The 15,566-nt window shown below is 46.8% G+C and overlaps 1 protein-coding gene across 4 annotated transcripts in view; it reads right to left on the reverse strand.

The window, feature by feature from the left end:
• The window catches only part of MTHFD1L (methylenetetrahydrofolate dehydrogenase (NADP+ dependent) 1 like), a 267,649-nt gene that overhangs the window by 90,310 nt on the left and 161,773 nt on the right, over positions 1 to 15,566 (reverse strand). The window lies entirely within an intron of this gene.

Here is a 15,566-nt window from a genome sequence, read left to right on the forward strand (position 1 = left end):
CCGATGGGGACAGTGCTGTAGAATATGATGGTGCTATATAAGTGAACATAACCATAGCCAGGGTTCTCTACCCGGAGGTAAAGTAGTAAATGTACCCTTCACTTCAGCAGGAGTGGTGGTGGAAAAGGAGCCTGCAAGTAATTGCATCTGTGATCATACCCCCTAGAATAGCCAGAGGAGAAAGACAAAAATAAAAAACCTTTTCTATGGCATCACCCACTTTGTGAGTGTATATATAGTATGTGCTCTGACACAGTGAAGGGTGGGAGTGTGAATGATGGGGTAAAGGGTCTTTTAAGAAAAGAAATAAAAAAAAACAGTGGATAAGCATTTGCTCGTCTACTCTCCACCAATGTATGCCATTTACAGTATCTATAACGGAGGGAAAAAGTGAAACTTTTACTTTGTCCCAATTCTATTATTGTTTAATAACAAGAAGATAATATGGAGCTTGGAAAGCCTTGTATAAGATAAGGCTCATGGTTCTATAGGAATTGAGGAATGGTGTTCAGAGAGTACCCTAATATTAGTGGGTTCCCTTTAGAGTACAGTGCAAGAAATATAACAATTGGCTCCAGCACTCATTCTCAGCAGCGCCTGTAACAAATTATTCTCCAGGTACACAGCTTCCAGCACTAAAATGCCATACAATCCATAGGAATCCTGAGCCATCAATTTATACATTCCAAAATCTGGAAAATGTTTGCTCCTTACTTATCCTAACAATGTGGAAAAAAAAATGTTAGAGGCATTTTGCAGCACGAGAAGGAGGAGGGGGGAGGCAGGGAAATGGATCTGTTTTTTTTTCCCCAGAAAAAACTGTCCGTCTAACGACAGGCACCCACCCATACAATGAAGTAAAAAGTATCCTTGTGTGATAATGTACCCTAAAAAAAAAGAAAAAAAAAAAGAAGGATACTAAAAAGGGCTTGTCCAGGGCTGAAAAATGTATAATTATCTATCCATTGGATATGTCATTAATATGATATCAGTGGAGATCTGACAGCACCAATCAGTAATAAACAGGGAGGAGCACAGCAGCCCCCTATACTGATTTGTGGCCGCTGCCAGGTACTGCAGTTTATCTCCCATTTGAATGGGAAATAAATGCTGTGATCTGCTCCGTATACGGCCTGTATTCAGCTGCTGCAGATCAGCCGTTCAGGGGGTGCTGGGCGCTAGACTCCAAATTATGTTTTACTGTCATCAGCTTGGGGTACATATGACTGATGGAACACAGACTATAACTGTACATGGGGCTGTTCACATGTCCCCGATTTTTGTAGACTGTCCGCAAAATGTGTTTTTGATCTGAGACATGGATAAAAATTGCCTATACAAGTCTCAGGTAAAATCGCAGGCAGCACATGGATGTCATCTGTCCGCAATCAATGTGCAGTCTGCTTTCAACATTGTAATGGGTAGGAAAAGCTTAGAAACTTATATAGATTTTTCATATGAAATAAAAACAAACAAAAAAAAAACACTAATGAAATACTGATAAGGGCTCATACTCACATGCGAGTAAAACGGATGATGAAACATCGGATTGCACTCAGACCAATGTTAATCAATGAGTGACATCTCATCTGCGATTTTTTTCTCAGCAGAAATCGGGCTCAGCAGGATGCTGTGATGTTTTTCCTATTTGCTGCATATCTCGAACGACACTCGCCAATGCAAGTCAATGGGTGCGTGAAAAAAAAATCACCCGGCACTCGGACCATGCGAGTGCTGTCCGATTTTCACACGCCCGTCTCTTTAACAGTCGACAATTCATCAGCCACATGCAGTTACAATACAGCGGTACCCAACAATTTAGAATAAAAAGAATAGATCTACACACAGAATAGATAGAAAGATGTCAGTCATATATATAATTAGTACAGAAACCAACTTCAAAGTATAAGCTGACATCAACCCCAGCCCTATAACCCCACTGCCACCGCTACAGGGCAGTGGGAAGAGAAAGGCTAAGTGTCAGAATTGTCACATCCTATGGATGCACCATTTCTGGGGTGGCTGAGGGCTGGTGTTTCTAGCCTGGGAGGAGGCCAATATTCATGGCACCCTTCCTGGGCTATTAATATCAGCCCCCAGCTGTCTGCCTAGCCTTTGCTAGCTGTTAACCCCTTACTTACCGGGGACGTATTAGTACGCATATCTGCGTACCGCCGGTTCAGTGAGGGCTCTGGCGCTGAGCCCTCACTGAACCGAGCACATGTCAGCTGATTCTTACAGCTGACATGTGCCCGCAACAGCCGCGGGTGGAATCGCGATCCACCCGCAGCTGTTAACCAGTTAAATGCTGCTGTCAATCTCCGACAGCAGCATTTAACGCGCGCTTCCGGGTAGCGCGTCATAAGCCCCGCCCACCGGCGACCCCGTCACGTGATCGCGGGTCGCCGATGGGCGTGCATGACAACCCAGGGTCTGCAGCAGACGCCTGTGGTTGTCATGATCTTGTCGCTATGAGCGCCACCTAGTGGTCGGCGCTCATAGCACAGGACCATTTCTGCTGCATGCAGGGGATCTGCTGGTCCCCTGTATGTAGCAGAGGCGATCGGACAGTTGCTGCTTCTAGTCTCCTATGGAGACTATAGAAGCATGCAAAAAGTAAAAAAAAAAAGTTTTTAAAAATATAAAAAAAAATAAAAAAATATAAAAGTTTAAATCACCCCCCTTTCGCCCCATTCAAAATAAAATATATAAAAAAAAAACCCACATACACATATTTGGTATCGCCGCGTTCAGAATCGCCCGATCTATCAAAATAAAAAAAGAATTATTCTGATCGGTAAACGGCGTAGCGAGAAAAAAATTCTAAACGCCAGAATTAAGTTTTTTGGTCGCCGCAAAATTGCAATAAAATGCAATAACGGGCGATCAAAACATCGGATCTACCCCAAATGTTATCAATAAAAACGTCAGCCTGGCACGCAAAAAATAAGCCATCAACCAGCCCCAGATCACGAAAAATGGAGACGCTACGGGTCTTAGAAAATGGCGCTATTTTTTTATTTTTTTTTTTTACCAAATTTTGGAATTTTTTTTCACCACTTAAATATAAAAGAACCTATACATGTTTGGTGTCTATGAACTCGTAATGACCTGTAGAATAAGAAGGGCAGGTCAGTTTTAGCATTCAGTGAACATGGTAAAAAAAATAAATAAAAAACAACTGGGGTATTGCACTTTTTTTGCAATTTTACCGCACTTGGAATTTTTTTCCTGTTTTCCCGTACAGGATATGATAAAACTAGTAATGGCGTTGAAAAGTACAACTCGTCCCGCAAAAAATAAGCCCTCACATGGCCATATTGACCAAAAAATAAAAACGCTATGGCTCTGGGAACAAGGGGAGCAAAAACGAAAATGCAAAAACGAAAAATGCTCCGGGGCTTAAGGGGTTAAAATAGGGGGACCCGACGTGATTTTTTTTGGGTCCCCCATTTTAATAGCTAGTAAAGGCTAGGTATTCAGCTGGGGGCTGATATTAGTAGCCTGGGAAGCTCCGTGGGTATTACCCCCTTCCCAGGCTTCAAACATCTGCCCCAGCCGTCTGCTTAACCTCCGCTAGAGACTAAAATTACGGGGAACCCCACACCAATTTTTTTTTAATAAAATCTTTAACAAAAAATGACAAGTACAATAACCAACAGGGTCTCTGTACTAATTATATATGTGACTGACATCCTTCTATATATTCTATATGTGTAGATCTATTCTTTCTATGATAAATTATCAGGTACCGCTGTGTTGTAACTGTACGGGGCTGATGAATGGACGGCTTTTAAAGAGACGGTGCGTGACACTCAGCCGTTTTTTTCGGTCTAGAAAACGGAACTTTTTTTTTTCACACATATGGGTATGAGCCCTAAAACTGAAACACGGATGAAAAGCTGATCCAAAACCATGATGAAAATCTGATTTTTTTTTGCACAAGAGAATAAAGAAAAATCATTGGTCCAATCAAAGGCCTCATTCTGACTTCAGATAACGATTCTACATTAATACTCTTTATCCTGTAAATAAGGGATAATAATCATTTGCTGAAAATCACCCTTTAAAAAAGTGTGATAAAGCTGCAGATCCTGAATCACTGTATCCACCGAACGAGGCAGTCCTGCACATACTGGAGGAGCAAGTGAAGCATTGTCTCAATGGTGTCTCCATTCCCATGTACGTTGATGGGAACAGCGCTCCCGGGTGCCATTCTGCAGTAAGAATCAGTAGGACCCATTACTCCTGTTCCAAGACTGAGTAAATAGTGGATGTTATAGTGCTAAAAGTGCTTTGTGCCTCTTCAGTAAGAGACAGCGAGACATGCTGTGAGATGGGGCAGAGGTCTCAGGCTACACAGTCACCGAGGAGTGTGAGAGCCCAGAAAGAAACTGCAGCCTGAAGACAAGTGGCATCTGAACAGCTGCCTAGTGAGACAGCGAGAGTTTGAGAGACTTGTCCTGGAGTGAGGAACGCTCAGTGGTGTCACTTGGACATGGAGAATCAGAGACAGTTTCCAAGGGAGCAGCAGGTGGCAATATACTCTAAGGACCCTCAAAAAAGCCTTAGCAAATTTAGCAAAAAAGGACTGGTTGCCCATGCCAGATCAAAGAGACTCCAACTGTGACAGCATGTGTTGTGAAAGAAGGAGCGATTGTGTCTAGAGGTGGCAGCAGCCGGGAATCTCTAACGAGGCATTTTCCTCCTGCAAGAAGGGAACGATAGGGAAGAAGCGAGCAAGAGGCACCAGAGTCCAGGAGTGTAAAGACAATTTACTGTTAAACTGAACTGTCTGTAAAAATAAGGTAAAACGCTACTCTTACATTGGAAAATAAGGTCAAGGGTCTTTAAAAATAAAGAGGCACTATCCCGATTGCGCTCAAGCGTTGCGGGTACTTGGGTGTCTGAAACTACTAAGCCACTACTACAGGGTGGGCCATTTATATGGATACACCTAAATTAAATGGGAATGGTTGGTGATATCAACTTCCTGTTTGTGGCACATTAGTATATGGGAGGGAGGAAACTTTTCCAGATGGGTGGTGACCATGGCGGCCATTTTGAAGTCGGCCATTTTGGATCCAACTTTATTTTTTTCAATGGGGAGAAGGTCATGTGACACATCAAACTTATTATAAATGGCCCACCCTGTAGTATAATTCCTCCAAGAGGCACTAAGGTATCTTTAGGCAAGTAGCTGATGCCACGCTGTGAATCAATGCCTAGGTGTGGTATGCTACGGTAGGAAGAAGTCTCACTTAGGCCAGGGTCATACGAGTGTATAAATCGGATGAGTGCCATCTAATTTTTTATCAGATTAACTCTTGCAAAGTTATTAAATGGAGCAGTGCTGATGACCGATTTTTTTCACTGACAGAAGCGGTCTGTGAAAAAAAAAAAAACACCACAGCATGCTGCTATTTCACTCTGAAATCAGAAAACACTCACCCATTCAAGTCTATGTGTCAATGGAAAATATTGGACTGCACTCTAACGCCATATGAGTGCAGTCTGATTTCAGATGACTCACAGAATGGAGAAGATGAAGAAATTTTGTTCTCCATCTGCTTCTCGCAGTGTGCTACGGTTCTATCATTTGAGAGAGTCAGATCACACTATGCTGACACTCAGATCAGAATGTGATCGGAGTGTCATTAGCATAGTTGACCCGATTCTCTCGAATGAAAGAATCTACGGTCGTTTGACCCTGGCCTTAGACCCATAGACACACAAGGGTTTAGGAAAGAGTGGTCAATCATCTTGGGAGACAACTGACTATTAAACCTCAACCAAAAACTGTAGAAATTTGCTATGACTGTTAACTGTTCTTTCTGCTCTCAAGAGCCTGTGCCCATTATTTTGTAGACTAAAGCCAGTGTGCTTGTGTACCACTTATAGTAACAGTGAAGATCCCGATGCCTTGACGTGAAATATTTATATTTGCATTAAAAAGTGTATGCGATATTCCAAAAGAGGTATAGCGCCCCCTTCATGAGCCTGCACTGCAATATTAGGCACAGCCCATGACCAACAATGGTCTCATTTCAATACAAGGAAGTTCATTGCAGCTTTACCCCTTTTATTCTTTTTAAAGAAAGTGCTTGAAATGTAATGCTGTTCCTATATGATGCAAAGCAAAAGTAAAGATCTTAAAGTGTTCAGTCATTTCCTATAATGAGTGACGGATTGAGTCAGAAGCTTACTTACTAACCTATAATATGTTACAAGCTCTCACGCGACTGATTTTATGAAGATAAAATTGCCATATACATGCTCATGTAATTTTTCTGAAATGTCACTACAATCCTACAGCCGATCTAATCTGATAGACAGGAACATGTTCTGTACGTGACTAACAGCCAATGAATGTTCTACCGCTGGTGACAAATCTGAAGGAGCTGCAGAGCAAACTCCTACATTGTCAAGAAAGTTTCACAACATGGACAAGGTAGGTGACTTCACGCAATCTGCACGTCACCGTACTCATGAATGAAATCTTCTTCCGGAACAAGCACAGGGAAAGCGATTTCCAAGGCTAAGAAGCACATGTGACAAGTCTTCCTGAATTCCAGGAACCTTTTTTGTTCAGAAAACTACTTCCCTTTTCAAATGCATCATTGTTCTTAAGGATGATCTAACAGAAACCCAGCCAGCCGTCCCTCATTGGTGTACGTGCGCCAGAAAGACTACAGAGCGGTCTGGGTGGGTGAGATAACAGAAGAAGAGCTCAGGCGGAAATAAAGAGAATTCCCAGCTGGACGCAAGCGCAGCTATGGGACCTTTCTATGTATAGATGACAATAGGAAATTGGGTCAGGGGGCCTTACAAATAGTATTAACAGGAGACAACTGATGGGAAAAATACCTCAACACTAAGTCATTTGGGTCACTTATGACAGCAGACTAATACCTGGCACAGGCTTAAAGGGGTTGTTCACTCCTTGGACAACTCCTTCGCATTCCTCATGTTTGACCACGTTAAAATAAAAAAAGCTTATACTCACATCCGGTGCCGACACTTGTGTTCCTGGGACTCATGTGAGGTTGTTACGTCAAACGAGCCCTGCACCCAATCAGTTAACCTGTTAAACCCGCTGTCAATCTCCAATAGGGGCATTTAACGCGCTCTGACAGGAGGGGCGTCGTTCCATTGCGTCCATGATGTGATAGTGGGGTGCCGATGGGCTGTCATGACAGCCGGGGGTCTCTTGATGACCCCCGTGTCTGTCATTACGATTCTCCTGTAAAAGTCAGCCTGCTGATGCACTGTTATTTGTAGCACAAGCGAACAGATGATCTAAGATACTCTAAGGGGGCTATTAAATAAAGAGTGAAAGTTTTAAAAGTATGAAAAACAATAAAAAAAATAAGTTCAAATCACCCCTCTTTTGCCCCATTAAAGAAAAAAAAAATACACATTTGGCATTGCTGTGTTCGTAAAAGACGGATTTTGGTAAGAACTTATCTGTAAAATCCTTTTCAGCGAAGGAAGGAAGGGAAACACAGATCCATTACTAGTGGGTAGGCGGAGCCCCACAGGATAGTTCACCTCAGATTTAAAAAAAGTGACGACCGGCCCCTCCAGCTTAGGCTCCTCCTACTCACATGTTCTCCAGTCCGTACACAAGCTAAGGAAGAGCAGACAACACCAGCAGAACAACACAACCCCTTCTGAAAAAAATCATAAATGTGAGAAAACAGGTTATGCAAATAACAGCAACAAAAAAAACACACAGTCCTAGGTACAACTCACTGGACCTGACAACTGCGATGAGCTGGCGATGCTGGAAAAGAGCCTTAGTGGGCCAACCCCAGACCAGATGACCGCCATCAGGAAAGGGTTGCGCCGCATCTAGAAACAAAAATATACTTCTGCCATGGGAGGGTGCTGTGTCTCCCTTCCTTCCTTCGCTGAAAAGGATTTTACAGGTAAGTTCTTACCAAAATCCGTCTTTCAGCAGCAGAAGGGAAGGAAGGGAGACACAGATCCATTGCTAGTGGTACGTCCCAAAGCAGTCCAAAACTCTAGGGTGGGAAATAGTGGCAGAATCTCCAACACCCCAACAACTTAGGTAAGAGCGCAACCAGCGCCGAACAAAAAATAAAATAAAGAGGTAACCTAAACCACCGCCGCCTGCAGGACCCTGCGCCCCAAGGCCGCATCGGCGGAAGCACTCACGTCCACCTTATAAAATTTAGTAAAGGTGTGAACGGAGCGCCAGGTAGCCGCCCGGCAGAGCTGCTCTGCCGAGGCCCCCTGACGAAAAGCCCACGACGAACCAACAGCCCTCGTGGAATGAGCTCGAACTCTCACAGGACAAGGCTCGCCCTTGAGCCGGTACGCTTCCAGGATAGCCGAACGTATCCACCGAGCTATAGTGTCCTTGGAAGCACGCTGACCACGCCGACGACCAGCAGGAATCACAAAAAGAGAGTCCGACTTCCGAAACCCTTGCGTGATGGACAGATAGAACTTCAATGCCCGTACCAAATCCAACGAGTGCAAGGTCCGGTCATTTGGACTCTTCGGCTTCGGACAGAGAGAAGGTAACACGATGTCCTGATTGACGTGAAAATGTGACACCACTTTTGGTAAAAAATCTCCACGGGTACGAAGCACCACACGATCCGGAAGAAATTCCAGAAAAGGTGGCGAGCAAGACAGTGCCGCCAACTCCGAAACCCTTCTCAAAGAGGTGACCGCAACCAGGAAGGCCAGCTTCCAAGAAAGCAAATAAAGCGTAGCCGAATCCATAGGCTCAAAAGGCCCATGCTGAAGAGCTTCCAGGACTAGATTAAGCCGCCAAGGGGCCACGACCGCCTTCCGAGGCGGAAACTGACGAGCAACCCCACGAAAAAAAGAACGCACGTCCCTACGTGAAGCAATAGCCCTTCGAATAAGCGCGGATAGAGCAGATACCTGACCTCGCAAGGTACCAACTGCTAGACCCTTGGCCAAACCATATTGCAGAAACGCCAAGAAGTTGGGGATGGAAAAAATGCTCGGGTTCCTTGACGATCCAGAACACCAAGAATAAAAAGACTCCCAAGTTCTGTGATAAATCCTAGTCGTAGCTGGACCTCTGGCCGCCCGCAAGATAGAAATAACCTCGGACGAAAAACCACGACGGTTCAAGATCTCGGTCTCAAGTGCCATGCCGTCAAACGAAGAGCCTTCAGGTCCGGATGACGAATGGGCCCTTGGATTAACAGGTCCGGGCGAAGCGGCAGTGGAAACGGAGGCGCCGCCAGCAGAGACACCAGCGTCGAATACCACGCCCTCCGTGGCCAATCCGGGGCTACCAAAATTGCTGGTACTCGTTCGAGTTTGATCCGCCGAATCACCAAGGGAAGTAAGGATACTGGCGGAAACACATAGATCAGCTCGAACTGGTCCCACGGGGCCACTAGAGCATCTACCGCCACAGCCTCCGGGTCCCTGTACCTGGACATGAATGTCGGAACCCTGGCGTTCAGCCTGGATGCCATCAAGTCCACCTGAGGAGTCCCCCACCGGGAACACAGCAGTGCAAAGACCTCCGGATGGAGACTCCATTCCCCCAGATCCACCTGCTCGCGACTGAGAAAGTCCGCCGAGATATTCAGCACACCTGGGATATGAATCGCAGAGATGGCCGAAACCCTGGACTCGGCCCAAACCAGGATCCGGGAGACCTCCATCGTGAGCCTGGAACTCCTCGTCCCGCCCTGATGGTTTATATACGCGACAGCCGTCGCATTGTCCGACTGAATCCGGACCGGCAGACCGCTCAACAGGACCGTCCAATGTCGGAGGCAGAGAAAAATTGCTCTCAACTCCAGAATGTTGATCGGTAGAGACGACTCCTCTGACGACCAGACCCCCTGAACCCAGAGGTCGTTCCAAACCCCCCCCCAGCCAGTCAGACTGGCATCGGTGGAAATCACCGACCACCTTGGGAGAAGAAAGGATTTCCCCAGGGATAGAGTTTCTGGACGTAACCACCATCCAAGAGACTCTCGCACCCTGCGGGAGATAACGACAGAGCGATCCAGTGAAGTCGGCGAACGATCCCAACTGGTCAGAATTAGATTTTGGAGATCCCGGGAATGAAACTGTGCAAACAGTACGGCCATCCATTGCCGCCACCATCAGACCCAGAAGGCGCATGCATTCCCGAAGGGACATTGCCATCGCCGACCTCATAGCCTGGACATGGCGACGAAGGTTCGCTTGTTTGTCCGGAGGCAGGGACACCACTGCCCGTACTGTGTCGAAAAGCATCCCCAAGAACAGGATTGACTGCGTCGGTTCCAATGACGATTTCTTCCCATTGACCAGCCACCCGAAGTCCTCCAGGTGCTGGAGGGAGAGATCGCGAGCAGCCATAGCCTCCTCCGCTGTGGGCGACACAATCAACAGGTCGTCCAGGTAGGGCAGAACCGTAACTCCCTGTTTTCGAAGAAGTGCCATGAGTGGCGCCAGGATTTTTGAAAAAACCCTGGGTGCCCAGACTAACCCGAACGGTAGGGCCACAAACTGGTAATGGGCCTGACCTATGGCGAAACGCAGGAAGCGCTGGTGGGCCCTGCCGATAGGGATATGCAAATAAGCGTCGCGGATGTTGATAGACACCAAGAAATCGTACTGCGACAGAGCCGCTACGACAGAGCGGAGAGACTCCATGCGGAATTTTCGGGTCCGGACATGAAGATTCAAATCTTTGAGATCCAGAATGGGGCGAAACTTGTCCTCCTTTTTGGGGACCACAAAAAGGTTGGAGTAAAACCCCCTTCCCCGGTCCTCTGGCGGAACCGGAACCACCTCGCCCTGCTGCAGAAGAGTGTCCACCTCCCGCAGCAGTGCTGCAGCCAGTTTGGGCTCGGACGGGGTGCGTGACTGACAAAACCTGTCCGGGGGAAGAGAGTGAAACTCTATGAAATAGCCTGCCAACATAACCTGCGTCACCCAGGCGTCCGAAATATGGGACGCCCAAATCCACCCGAATTGCAGCAGACAACCTCCGACCCGAGAGCCCTCGAGCGGATTCCTGGCGTCAGTCCGCCTTAGCGGGCTTTTTGTCAACCTCCCGTTTGCCCTGACGGAAATGTTGCTTCCAAGGAATACGGGATTTCTGGGTGGACTTCTTACCGGAAGACGAGGGACGACTCGATCCCCAAGAAGGCAGACCGAACCGCCCCCTGGTCCGAAAGGACCGGCGACCACCACTGGCACTTGACCTGCCAGACGTGGAAGCTGCCGCCTTCCGCTGAGGCAGGGCAGCATCCTTAGCCTTGGCCTTAGCAATCAGCTCCGTGAGCCAACCACCGCAGAGAAGCCTCACCGGCCCACATGGCCCCCAAGGCTGCACGGAACCCATGACCCGCGGCCTCGTAGATGGACTTCGCCGCTAACTCCGTTCTTCTGTCCAGAGGTTCCTGAAGACTGGCCTTCCCTTTAACAGGAAGCAAGGAAGATTTACTAAGCTGAGACAGAGGAACATCCACTTAAGGGGAGGGAACCCAATTAGCGATAGTCTCCGTGGCGCAGGGATACAAGGCATCAAAAAAACGCATCCCCTGGAAGCGTTTATCCGGACACCGGCGTTCTTTCTCCACTGCCTCGTTAAGTTCATCATGCGCCGGCAATGTTGAACGAGCCCGATGCGGCTCCTGATACAGCCGGGCCGACTTGCCAGGCTTTGCCGGCTCTTCAGACAGCTGTAACGCTTCCCGCATGGCTCCAATAAGAGCATCCACGCGGCCGGAAAGCGTAGCAGATCGACTCTGCCGAACTTCATCCTCAGAATCGGAGACTTCACCAACCGAGCTTGTTGGTGAATCCGAAGCCTCCGATGCACTGCGCGGAGGAGACAGTGCCACCACAGTCCTGCGGCGCTTTTTGCCTCGTGGTGTCGTTTGCGATTTAGCTGACACCCAATGACCCAGGAGGCTAGAAAGACTGTCAATGGAGCGGGTGAGCGCCTCCACTTTAACATCACTAAGGGTCGAACTTGACGCCGCAGAAGACCCGGGTGTAACAGAAATGCGAGACCGATCCTGAAACGGATCGGGAGAGAGGTCCGCGCCCCCTGGACCCTGATCCGACATGCCTCCCACCTCAGATGCCAGCATGTCAGAATGAGTATAATAATCTAGGGTGTGTGAAAATTCCCTTATTTTTTTCTCTCTTTCTCTCTTTTTTTTTTTTTTTTGGGCACTGAAGGGTTAAAACTCTCCCCTAGAGAGAGTTACCCCAGCCCTGCAGAGCAAAAGTTAACCTAACGAACTGGGGGGAAGCGCCCTTTGAACCAGAAGCGTGCACCCCCAGAAAGAGTTAACAGCTCTGTTGAGCAGACCCCCTCAGAAGGGGTTAATGCTGCTGGCACACTAAATACTTCACTGCCCTAAGAGGTCAGAGAAGTGAGAGTGTTGAAACAAAAAGTGGTAACGGCAAATAGCACCCTGCCTGCCTTAGCAGGTCAGCCAAGGTGCTTTACAATGGAGAGAATAGAAAAGGAAACTTCTGCCTTCAGGCAGAAGCGACTCACCAGTGCCGCGGTGACTGCTCCTCCTGAGCCTGTGTGGGCAGTGAACGGGGAGCAGAGAGCAGGAGGTGCATGTGGAGGGAAGCCGGAAGGAGGGAGAGGCGCGGAAAGCTCAGCGCGCACTAAGCCAGGAGCCTCCTGTCATAACTACCATGACAGGAAGCCGAATGACGCGAGGCCCCGCCCCCCGAGCTCACTCACAGAGCCCGCGCTCAGAGAGAAAGCGCGTGCTCTCCTGAAGGCTTCCTGTCCAAAAGTGATGGCAGGAAGCCAAGATATTAAGGCCACGCCCCCCCGTTCCAACGGAGCCGCGCTCCTCCGTCCCTGCTCCCCAGCCCCCAGGTCAGAGCATACAGCGGTGATCCTCATACACCGTCTGCAAATACAGACAAACAGAACATCACCACATGAAGTAACGGCGGCAGCCGCAGCTGAAGCACTCATACATAGAGCACTTACCCCACTGTGCGCCACAGGGACCCCCAGGGATGTGTGGCACTTGTGGCCCTTGCTCCCCCCACGGCGGAGCGCGCAGGGACCCCACAGGCGGTGTGCGTCTCCGCCAGGAAGCGCCCTATGTCCCCTGGGGCCGGCAGGTTACTGCGGGGACCTCCTTAAGGGGTATGCAGGTCTGCCAGGGGAGGGCAGGGGTCCCGGCAGCGCCGAGACCCCCTGAGACCTCTAGACCACGGGGGATCCAGGTCTCCATTGGTAAATTAAAATAAAAAACCTTCTGAGGAGCTGCCAAGGCAGCGACTATCCTCTGCGACCTCAAATTTTAGACTGGAGAACATGTGAGTAGGAGGAGCCTAAGTAGAGGGGCCAGTCGTCACTTTTTTTAAATCTGAGGTGAACTATCCGGTGGGGCTCCCCCTACCCCCACTAGTAATGGATCTGTGTCTCCCTTCCTTCCCTTCTGCTGCTGAAAGTCTGATGTATCAAAATATAAAATAAATTAATCAGATCAGTTAATTGCGTAACGAGAAAATAAAACAAGCCAGAATTATGTTTTTTTTGGCTTCCGAAAAAAAATGGAAATAAAATGCAATAGGCTGCGATCAGAACACCCTGAAATGGTATCAGCAAAAATGTCAACTCATAGCACAAAAAATAAGCCCTCACACAGTCCAATATGCCGAAATGAAAACCTTACGGGTCTCGGAAAATGACAAAAGCAATTTTTTTTTTTTTAACAAAATTTCAGATTTTTTTTTTGCCACTTAAATGAAAAAAAAAAAAACAAAGAAAAAAAAACTACTTGTTTGGTATCTGTGTGCTCGTACTGACCTGGAGAATTAGATTGCCAGGTCAGTTTTACCATATAGTTACCATGCTAAATGAAAAAATCCAAAAAAACAATTGTGAAATTGCATTTTCTTTTTCAATTTCAACGCACTTGGATTTTTTTCCCGTTTTACAGTACACGATGGGATAGACTGAATAGTGTCATTCAAAAGTACAACTCGTCCCGCAAAAAACAAGCTCTCATACTGCTATATTGACGGAAAAATAAAAGTTATGGCTCTTGGAAAAAAAAAAAAAAATAGAAAATTGTCATGTCATGAAGGGGTTAACACCACATCCGGTGGTGATCTGTTTCAGCTAGTGATCTGATTTATGTGACTGTAAATAAGGCATACAGAAGTTTAATTTATAAATGCCAACATATCAGTATTTTGAAATCCACAAAAAAAATATCATCCCCCTCTGAGGTCTGTATAGTTATTCTCTTTATCTCGGATATAGCCAAAACTAAGGTGTGAACAGAGTTTAAGATTGGAAGTACCCCCCAATGTGCACCCAAGATGTATGCAACTGGCATATGGAGAAATAAGTCAGCCAGTGACTCACCCCAGAGAAGGGGGGGAAATTATCTTGCAGTCCATTTTTTTTTTACTGCATTCCTCTTTATAGGAAAAACTAAGCTTTTCTACATATTAAAATGACAGTGGAAGGACACTCAGCACACAAGATGTACAAGTAGGCCTATGGGTGCGTTAAAGGGAATATGTTTCAAGGTTTTTGCTATGCAATCTGAAGGCACCATAATGTAGGAGCAGAGACCCTTGGATTACCCTCAGACCTGTGGTGAATATATTGGTTAATTTAAATGATTAAATAATGTGTTTGTTGTATTTCAAATAAAGAGTTTTATTCTCGGTATGTGTATTTATTTAACTCTTCACTTACAGGTTTAGTAATGAAGGTGTCTGGTAGACACCTCTTAACCAAGCGCTTGGTGTCAGCGACACAGAATCCCATAAACCCTAATCCCATTAGCCCTAATCCCATTCAAATATGAAGAGTCATTTCTAGGGCAGCTGAGGGCTACTATTTTTAGCCTAGGAAGGGGCCATTAGATGAACATGTTCCATTGGCTATTAATATCAGCTCACAGCGGTTTGGTTAGCTACTACGTGCCCACGATCAGAAACCAGCAGCGCTTTGGACGCAGCATATTTTTGCTGCGTCAAAAACGCTGTGTTCTAATGCCGCACTTGTTTTGTCAGTACAAAACTAGACTAGAGTCTCTGCTACAGAAATTGCAAGCAAGTCGGAGTGCCGACTATTTCTTAATATCTATATTGATCTGCTACAGAAATTGACATGCTGCGGGTGAGTTTATGCCGTTTTAAAAACAAGTACAGGGGGTATGGGATTTCTTATAAATGAAAGATGATAAATGAAGAATTAAATTTAAAAAAAAAATGGCGTGGGCTCCCGTGTCATTTTCATCACCAGCAGAGGGAAAGCCGACCGCTGGGGGCTGATATTACTAGCCAGGAAAGGGGCCATTAGCCAAAAATGTAACAAACGAATAGAAGTGCAAGGGGTGGCACACTGCAGGGATAAAATCTTCTTTTATTCACATAAGAGTAAAAGCATGAGTGTGGGGGAGCGGGTCTCCAGTCGGACGTAAAAAAAACACAGCAAAAACACACCAAAAACGCACCGTGTGCACACGGCCTGAGGCTTATAATCAGCAGCAGATCATCACTAGTGGCCTCATGCCTCCTGTTCCAGTCATGCCCCCAAA

Source organism: Phyllobates terribilis, unplaced genomic scaffold (genome assembly GCF_046119375.1).
Source record: "Phyllobates terribilis strain yellow unplaced genomic scaffold, ASM4611937v1 Scaffold_3__8_contigs__length_932513732, whole genome shotgun sequence".
Taxonomy (NCBI): Eukaryota; Metazoa; Chordata; class Amphibia; order Anura; family Dendrobatidae; genus Phyllobates; species Phyllobates terribilis.